Here is a 10212-nt window from a genome sequence, read left to right on the forward strand (position 1 = left end):
TCCCACCAACACCCCTACTGCTGCTGCTACGACCACCCCTCCCCCGACCTCCTTACCCACTTCCTCATCCTCAACCAAAGCTTCTGCTTCCTTACCCAGTACCACAGCTTCCACTTCCTCATCCCCTACCAAAGCTTCCACTTCCTCTGCATCTACCTTCGCCCACTCCTCCACCACAACCAAAACTTCATCCAGGTCCAACTCCACCTCCAGACAAAATCCACTCAAACCCAAACCTGCCCCAACTTCTGACAGACATACAAAAGAACATAAAAACAGATCCATCTCTTCCTCCCCCTCCAGGAAACGGGTCCGTAACACCTACAAACTCGCATCCACTGATGGCACCACTATCACGGGTTTTAATCCAAACTCCTCCGACATTAACTTTGCTATGACAAAACCATTAAATCATGTTTAAAGTGATTCAGTTCAACGTACGTTCTTACTTCACAATTAGACACCTACTGGCCGAGCTCCTTGAAGCAGAGAGACCAGATATTGTTTTGCTAAACAGTACCTGCCTCAAAGCCCCTCAACGTATCCGCCATTATGGTTATACTGCACTACAGTCCCCCTATGATCCCCACGATGGGGTTGCCATCCTTGTCAAATCCAACATAAAACACGAATCTCTCCCAATCCCTTTTATTCACCAACACTGTCTTGCAGTCAGAATACACACCCACCTTGGCCCCTTTATCTTTTTCACCACCTATGCTCGCCCAAACACTATTCTCAACATTCACGACCTCTCCTTAGTCTTCAACTACACCAACACACCAACATACCTACCAGCTGACATGAATGCCAAACACACCGCCTTTCATCACACCAGTAACAACCAACTTGGTCACCAATTACTCAACTTCACTAACCATAAACACCTAATTTATCTCGGCCCAGACTTCAATACCTTCTTCAATCACACGGGCCAAGGCAAACCAGACATCATTCTGGCAAACCGAGCCAGTTCTCTATTTCAACACTACATCTCACCTGGCCCTATTACAGGCTCTGATCACATCCCAGTCATCTTGAACATCTCCAACCCTATCCTCATTCCAACCACACCTTCCTTCTCCTACAAGAACACTGACTGGGATGCTCTCAAACAACACATAGACAATATTAACCTCACCTATGACTATAACAACAAACCTATCTCTGACATCGATACTCAACTTGATCTCATCCAGGACACCATTACACAAGCAGCCAACAACGCAATACCAAAGAAAACTCACACCACTCGTTATTCCTTCAAACCGTCACTCAGAACAAGAAGACTAATTATCTGCTACCACAACCGCTTCCTCTACAACACACACAGATTTAATCAAGTTCGATTAGATCTCACTTACCTTAAAAACAACATTCTACACAGTCTAGACCAAGACCACAACAATCACTGGTCACAACTCGTACAACAAGCTGACAAACAGCGTATTAAAAACACAAAGCCTTCTGGAACTTTATCAAAAAAATAAGAGGCACTACTCCCACCAACAAATTCAAACATCACCCACAACAACACACACATCTCAGACCCGCAGGCTGCTACCAACATCTTCAAAGATATCTGGGAGAACATCTTCCACCCTCACCGACCTCACCCTAACGTTATTCAACACATTCAGAACATAGAACATTGGAACACTGCACACACACAAGATACAACACCAGATAGCCACATTCATCTAGACTCTCTTACCTCCTCCCAAGAACTCGACACTCCTTTCACCAACACAGACATTAAAACTCTCCTCAGACACCTTCCTCCCAAGGCTCCTGGCGCCTCTGGCCTAAACCATATTATCCTAAAACACCTTCCTGACTCTATCATTACTGCCTACACAAACCTCCTCAATGCCCCCCTTGCCTCTGGATACTTCCCTTCCCTCTTCAAAGCTGCTACTGCTATCCTCCTTCCTAAACCCAAAAAAGACCACTCTGATCCTAGAAACTATCGCCCTATCAGCCTCCTCGAAACTTTAGGTAAACTCTTTGAAAAACTCATCAACCATCGCCTTCGCAGATACCTGGAACACAACTCTCTACTTTCTGATGGTCAGTTTGGCTTCAGAACACACAGATCCACACAAGATGCCATTAACATCATTCTCAACTACATCCACATAAACACAGGACAAAGAAACAGGACAGCCCTGGTTGCAAAAGACGTTGAAAAAGCTTTTGACACTGTCTGGCACCAAGGGCTCAAGTACAAACTCTGCACTAACTTTAACCTGCCTCTCACTACTCGTAAACTCCTCTGCAACTTCCTAGACGGCCGTACCATGAGAATCAAATTCCAAGGCTGTTACTCTGACTACTTCACACTAAATGCTGAAGTACCCCAGGGATCTGTCCTCTCCCCTACCCTCTACATTTTATACACTAACGACATTCCAACACCTGTATACCAAAACTCCATCACACTAGCCTATGCAGACGACATTACACAACTTATCACTCATGCCAATATAGATACACTCACACACAAAACACAAAATGAGGTCGACAGGATAGCCATCTGGGAACAAAAATGGAGGATTAAAACCAATGCAGCTAAATCCAGCATTACATATTTTAACTACAGAAAACGTGATCCTCCATTACCTGTCGAGCTCAGAACAGCTGACACCCGCACTTACATCCCCATGACACAATCTGTCACTGTCCTTGGCGTTAATCTTGACTACCTTCTACGCTTACACGGACACATTCACTCAAGGCATGCAATAGCTAGTAAGGCCCTTGCGGGCCTCTACAAGCTGAAACATGTCTCTCAATGCACCAAACTACACCTCAACAAATCCCTTATACGTCCTCTGATAACTTACTCTCCTCTAGCCCTCTCTCTTGCAGCAAAAACAAACTTACTTAAACTGCAGCGTGTCCAGAACAAGGCGCTGCGCTGGGTGCTTGATGTCAGATGGGAGGACTTCGCCACATGCGAGTCTCTACATGCCCAGTTAGCCATCCCTGCTCTGAATCTGTACTGGAAGACGCTCAGTGACAGACAGATTGACAAACTTGTGACACGACATGACTACTGGACCTCTCTCCTTGACGAAGACATTCGCAGACCCACAAACCAACACAACCTTTTCTACTCCTTGCATGATCCTGCTCCTAACCCTATTTACAAATAACCTTGGATTCTCCGAGAGGTACCTTCTATGACAGGTACCATTCTCTGATCCACGTTCGCCTTACCCTTTGGGTTAAGACATGGCTCAGTTCTACACTCCTCTCTAGCGCTAAACGTCGCATGTCCCTTCCTTCCCCCTCGCCCCACCGGAGTCCCAACAGAAGAGCCTGAATTTCTCTTCTCAATATCTGTCCCACGATCGCCTCGCTGCTGGGTTAAGCCCTGGCTCTATTTCTACGACTAAGAACACTCCTCTCCAGCACTGCTCTTCGTCTGTCCCGTCTTCCCCGCTCATCCCATTTGGGATCTTACCTGAACTTTCGTTCGTTCGTTACTTATGGTTCACACACGCTATACAGCCAGTGTTGCCTCTCCTCACCGTTGTTTGAAGTCTCCACGCCTCGGCCTGTGTGTAAAGTCTGCGCTCCTCATCGCTCACAGCCAGAGTTGCTCTCTTCACCGAGTGGTGGTTACTGGACCTTCGTCTTCACCATCAGGATTGGTGCGTCGGTGGCTGCCTACCCAAGGGCAGGAAGCCTCCCTCTGCACTCCTGTTGCTGTCTGAAGTCTCCACGCCTCAGCCTGTACATGTGGTCTGCATGCCATGCAGCCAGTGTTGCCTCTCCTCACCGTTCAGGGCATACAGTGCTCCATCAAGCTTCAGCTCACCTCCTAAGTGTCCTGTGCCTCCAGAGACGGACTCCACAAGAAACTTTAAAGTTATAGCCAGGCAAGTACGTGTGTCTACTTCACACGTACTTGCCTAGCCAATTATTCTCACATTTGGCCGCCACATCTAATTTACGATGCCTTCAATGCCTTCCACTTCCTTCCCCCTTACCACTCCTCCTCTACTGCCAACACCTGTCTCTACTCTGTCTACTCATACCTCTAAGGCCTACCCTGCCTCTACCTCTTCCAAACCCAATTCTTTTTCGCTTAACCTCAAATACTCTAAATCTGATCATGCTACTATCTGTCCTGGAAATTTATTGTACCAGATCACTGGCGCTCCTCAGCATAAAGTCTTTAAAACCAACTCAGGCTTCAAACTACTTATTGACAGACATTGTTACGAAACGTACACCTCAACCGAGACCAGACAAAAACTTCTCAATGCAGGCTTCACTATTACTTGGACTCCTGAGCACCGCGCCAAATGCACAGTGATCGCAAAACACATAGACTATTCTCTCCTCACTGCCTGTGACACAGACAAAGAAGACTTAATCAAAGACATTAGTACTAAGAACAAAGTCACTGTTGACGATATTTACAGACCTAAAAACTCTACCATCCTCAAAATACGCTGTTCAACTCCTGACGCCTCTACACTCTTCATTCAAGGAATCCTTGCCAAGACCATCCGCATTCCTCCAAACACCCTCTTCACTCCAAACTTTTACCCCATCACACAATGTCTGAAATGCTACAAATTTGGCCACGACAAAATCTCATGCACTTCCACACAAACCTGCTCCAGATGTTCAGTGTAGTGATACTGCTCCTGTGGGGAATAGCAGCAGAATAATACTGCACCACGTCTCGGGGCCCTTAACAACAACAACAGTTTGGTGTGTGTCATGGGCGCCAACACAAGGTGTGTGATTCTCTTCTCTTCTATCTATATATTAGTGATGCAGATTACAAGGTGAGTTTAAATATGTGGCCTGTAGTTATAACTGTAGGTAGTAGGTTGGTAGACAGCAACCACCCAGGGAAGTACTACCGTCCTGCCAGATGACTGTGAAACAAAAACCTGTAACTGTTTTGCATGATGGTAGGATTGCTGGTTTTCTTTTTCTGTCTCATAAACACGCTAGATAACAGGGATATCTTGCTACTCCTACTTACACTTTGGTCACACTTCACAGACATGCACATGCATATATATATATACATACATCTAGGTTTTTCTCCTTATTCTAAATAGCTCTTGTTCTTTTTTATTTCTTCTATTGTCCATGGGGAAGTGGAAAAGAATCTTTCCTCCGTAAGCCATGCGTGTCGTATGAGGCGACTAAAATGCCGGGAGCAATGGGCTAGTAACCCCTTCTCCTGTATACATTTACTAAAAAAGAGAAGAAGAAAAACTTTATAAAACTGGGTTGTTTAAATGTGCGTGGATGTAGTGCGGATGACAAGAAACAGATGATTGCTGATGTTATGAATGAAAAGAAGTTGGATGTCCTGGCTCTAAGCGAAACAAAGCTGAAGGGGGTAGGAGAGTTTCGGTGGGGGGAAATAAATGGGATTAAATCTGGAGTATCTGAGAGAGTTAGAGCAAAGGAAGGGGTAGCAGTAATGTTAAATGATCAGTTATGGAAGGAGAAAAGAGAATATGAATGTGTAAATTCGAGAATTATGTGGATTAAAGTAAAGGTTGGATGCGAGAAGTGGGTCATAATAAGCGTGTATGCACCTGGAGAAGAGAGGAATGCAGAGGAGAGAGAGAGATTTTGGGAGATGTTAAGTGAATGTATAGGAGCCTTTGAACCAAGTGAGAGAGTAATTGTGGTAGGGGACCTGAATGCTAAAGTAGGAGAAACTTTTAGAGAGGGTGTGGTAGGTAAGTTTGGGGTGCCAGGTGTAAATGATAATGGGAGCCCTTTGATTGAACTTTGTATAGAAAGGGGTTTAGTTATAGGTAATACATATTTTAAGAAAAAGAGGATAAATAAGTATACACGATATGATGTAGGGCGAAATGACAGTAGTTTGTTGGATTATGTATTAGTAGATAAAAGACTGTTGAGTAGACTTCAGGATGTACATGTTTATCGAGGGGCCACAGATATATCAGATCACTTTCTAGTTGTAGCTACACTGAGAGTAAAAGGTAGATGGGATACAAGGAGAATAGAAGCATGAGGGAAGAGAGAGGTGAAGGTTTATAAACTAAAAGAGGAGGCAGTTAGGGTAAGATATAAACAGCTATTGGAGGATAGATGGGCTAATGAGAGCATAGGCAGTGGGGTCGAAGAGGAGTGGGGTAGGTTTAAAAATGTAGTGTTAGAGTGTTCAGCAGAAGTTTGTGGTTACAGGAAAGTGGGTGCAGGAGGGAAGAGGAGCGATTGGTGGAATGATGATGTAAAGAGAGTAGTAAGGGAGAAAAAGTTAGCATATGAGAAGTTTTTACAAAGTAGAAGTGATGCAAGGAGGGAAGAGTATATGGAGAAAAAGAGAGAGGTTAAGAGAGTGGTGAAGCAATGTAAAAAGAGAGCAAATGAGAGAGTGGGTGAGCTGTTATCAACAAATTTTGTTGAAAATAAGAAAAAGTTTTGGAGTGAGATTAACAAGTTAAGGAAGCCTAGAGAACAAATGGATTTGTCAGTTAAAAATAGGAGAGGAGAGTTATTAAATGGAGAGTTAGAGGTATTGGGAAGATGGAGGGAATATTTTGAGGAATTGTTAAATGTTGATGAAGATAGGGAAGCTGTGATTTCGTGTATAGGGCAAGGAGGAATAACATCTTGTAGGAGTGAGGAAGAGCCAGTTGTGAGTGTGGGGGAAGTTCGTGAGGCAGTAGGTAAAATGAAAGGGGGTAAGGCAGCCGGGATTGATGGGATAAAGATAGAAATGTTAAAAGCAGGTGGGGATATAGTTTTGGAGTGGTTGGTGCAATTATTTAATAAATGTATGGAAGAGGGTAAGGTACCTAGGGATTGGCAGAGAGCATGCATAGTTCCTTTGTATAAAGGCAAAGGGGATAAAAGAGAGTGCAAAAATTATAGGGGGATAAGTCTGTTGAGTGTACCTGGTAAAGTGTATGGTAGAGTTATAATTGAAAGAATTAAGAGTAAGACGGAGAATAGGATAGCAGATGAACAAGGAGGCTTTAGGAAAGGTAGGGGGTGTGTGGACCAGGTGTTTACAGTGAAACATATAAGTGAACAGTATTTAGATAAGGCTAAAGAGGTCTTTGTGGCATTTATGGATTTGGAAAAGGCGTATGACAGGGTGGATAGGGGGGCAATGTGGCAGATGTTGCAAGTGTATGGTGTAGGAGGTAGGTTACTGAAAGCAGTGAAGAGTTTTTACGAGGATAGTGAGGCTCAAGTTAGAGTATGTAGAAAAGAGGGAAATTTTTTCCCAGTAAAAGTAGGCCTTAGACAAGGATGTGTGATGTCACCGTGGTTGTTTAATATATTTATAGATGGGGTTGTAAGAGAAGTAAATGCGAGGGTCTTGGCAAGAGGCGTGGAGTTAAAAGATAAAGAATCACACACAGGGTGGGAGTTGTCACAGCTGCTCTTTGCTGATGACACTGTGCTCTTGGGAGATTCTGAAGAGAAGCTGCAGAGATTGGTGGATGAATTTGGTAGGGTGTGCAAAAGAAGAAAATTAAAGGTGAATACAGGAAAGAGTAAGGTTATGAGGATAACAAAAAGATTAGGTGATGAAAGATTGAATATCAGATTGGAGGGAGAGAGTATGGAGGAGGTGAACGTATTCAGATATTTGGGAGTGGACGTGTCAGCGGATGGGTCTATGAAAGATGAGGTGAATCATAGAATTGATGAGGGAAAAAGAGTGAGTGGTGCACTTAGGAGTCTGTGGAGACAGAGAACTTTGTCCTTGGAGGCAAAGAGGGGAATGTATGAGAGTATAGTTTTACCAACGCTCTTATATGGGTGTGAAGCATGGGTGATGAATGTTGCAGCGAGGAGAAGGCTGGAGGCAGTGGAGATGTCATGTCTGAGGGCAATGTGTGGTGTGAATATAATGCAGAGAATTCGTAGTTTGGAAGTTAGGAGGAGGTGCGGGATTACCAAAACTGTTGTCCAGAGGGCTGAGGAAGGGTTGTTGAGGTGGTTCGGACATGTAGAGAGAATGGAGCGAAACAGAATAACTTCAAGAGTGTATCAGTCTGTAGTGGAAGGAAGGCGGGGTAGGGGTCGGCCTAGGAAGGGTTGGAGGGAGGGGGTAAAGGAGGTTTTGTGTGCGAGGGGCTTGGACTTCCAGCAGGCATGCGTGAGCGTGTTTGATAGGAGTGAATGGAGACAAATGGTTTTTAATACTTGACGTGCTGTTGGAGTGTGAGCAAAGTAACATTTATGAAGGGATTCAGGGAAACCGGCAGGCCGGACTTGAGTCCTGGAGATGGGAAGTACAGTGCCTGCACTCTGAAGGAGGGGTGTTCATGTTGCAGTTTAAAAACTGTAGTGTAAAGCACCCTTCTGGCAAGACAGTGATGGAGTGAATGATGGTGAAAGTTTTTCTTTTTCGGGCCACCCTGCCTTGGTGGGAATCGGCCAGTGTGATAATAAAAAAAAAAAATAAAATATCCAAGACATCACCATCCCTGTAGAAGCCGTTATTAGATGTACTAGTCATTATATTTTGTTGTTGCAGAAGTACTATGAAGATTCTATGTTCAATAAAGCCTAGAGATAAGGCCTGTGTTTCTATCACAATTTATTGAACATAGAATCCTGGGCTACCTGGTGGTGATCCTGCGCTAGACTACATCACAACATGGAGCGTTTACTGAAACCTGAGAGGCCAGACTGTGACCCCAGCTTATCAACGGCTGCTCAGGAATGGAAGCACTGGTTTAAGACTTTCGAAAACTTCTTGGGAGCCCTTCCTAAAAAAGATCTAGATAAACTAAGTCTACTCATCAATTTTGTGTCACTTAAGATATATGAGGCTATTTCTGAGTGTAATACCTACGAAGATGCTATCAAAACCCTCAAGTCTCAGTATATTAAACCTACAAATGAAATCTTTGCACGCTATCGCCTTGCAACTCGCCGCCAGCAGATTGATGAATCCTTAGAGGAATACCTTCAAGCACTGAAAATTTTAAGTAATAACTGTCACCTCCAAGCAGTGACAGCTGCTCAGTATTGTGAAGAGTCCATCAGGGATGCTTTTATCAGTGGCCTGCAATCACCAATAATAAGGCAGCGTTTATTGGAGAATAAAACTCTCGACTTAGCCGCTGCCTTTGACCAGGCAAGAGCTCTAGATTCAGCTCAGAAGAATTCTGAAGTATACAGTACCACTCAGCCTTCTCGAGTGGTAAGTGCTGCAATTCCTGACCAAGACTCTTGCAATGAAGTTACTGGGGAACCTGCCTCAGTGACAGCAGCAGCAGGTACGGTGTGTTTCTTTTGTGGTTTTTCAAGACATCCACGTCCAAAGTGTCCTGCTCGTGAAGCAATGTGCCATAAATGCCACAAGAAAGGTCACTTTGCTAAAGTATGTCGTGCTAATGCATCAACAAGAGCTAGTGCCTCCACACATTCCAGTGATCATGCGACTCTAGCAACAGTGACTTCTGCGGCTACTCCAAATTCACTGTCAAAGGCAGTTGTGAAAGTATTCATCAAAGGAACAGAAGTAGATGGTCTTATTGATAGTGGCAGCTCAGAGAGTTTCATCAACCTTAACTTATGTGATGAATGGTTTGAAAAACCGACAAGTTGAAGATTGAGACACTTATGCAGCATATGGGAATCTTTATTCAGGAAACGTTTCGCCACACAGTGGCTTCATCAGTCCAATACAAAGAGGAAGGCGTAAGGAGAGGAGGAGAATGAGGTAATCAGTCCCTCAACCTGGGGTCGATGTGTTCAGTCCATCAATCTACAATTCTACAAGATTGATGGACTGAACACATCGACCCCAGGTTGAGGGACTGATTACCTCATTCTCCTCCTCTCCTTACGCCTTCCTCTTTGTATTGGACTGATAAAGCCACTGTGTGGCGAAACGTTTCCTGAATAAAGATTCGCATATGCTGCATAAGTGTCTCAATCTTCAACCTTAACTTAGTTAAACGCCACTCCTTGACTGTACATCACTCATCAGGTACCGTTTCCATGGCATCAACATCTCTCTCTATTCAGACCTTAGAGTTAATGGAAAGGATTATCAAGATGTACATTTAGCTATTCTGCCACAACTGTGCTCTGATGTTATTCTTGGTCAGGACTTTCAGAAGCTGCATGGTAGTGTCACCTTAACATATGGAGGTGAACTGCCTCCTCTTGTTGTCTGTGGACTTAGCACTTTAAGGGTAGACCCACCAAAGCTGTTTGCAAATC

The sequence above is a fragment of the Cherax quadricarinatus genome, chromosome 44 (assembly GCF_038502225.1).
Source record: "Cherax quadricarinatus isolate ZL_2023a chromosome 44, ASM3850222v1, whole genome shotgun sequence".
Lineage (NCBI taxonomy): Eukaryota > Metazoa > Arthropoda > Malacostraca > Decapoda > Parastacidae > Cherax > Cherax quadricarinatus.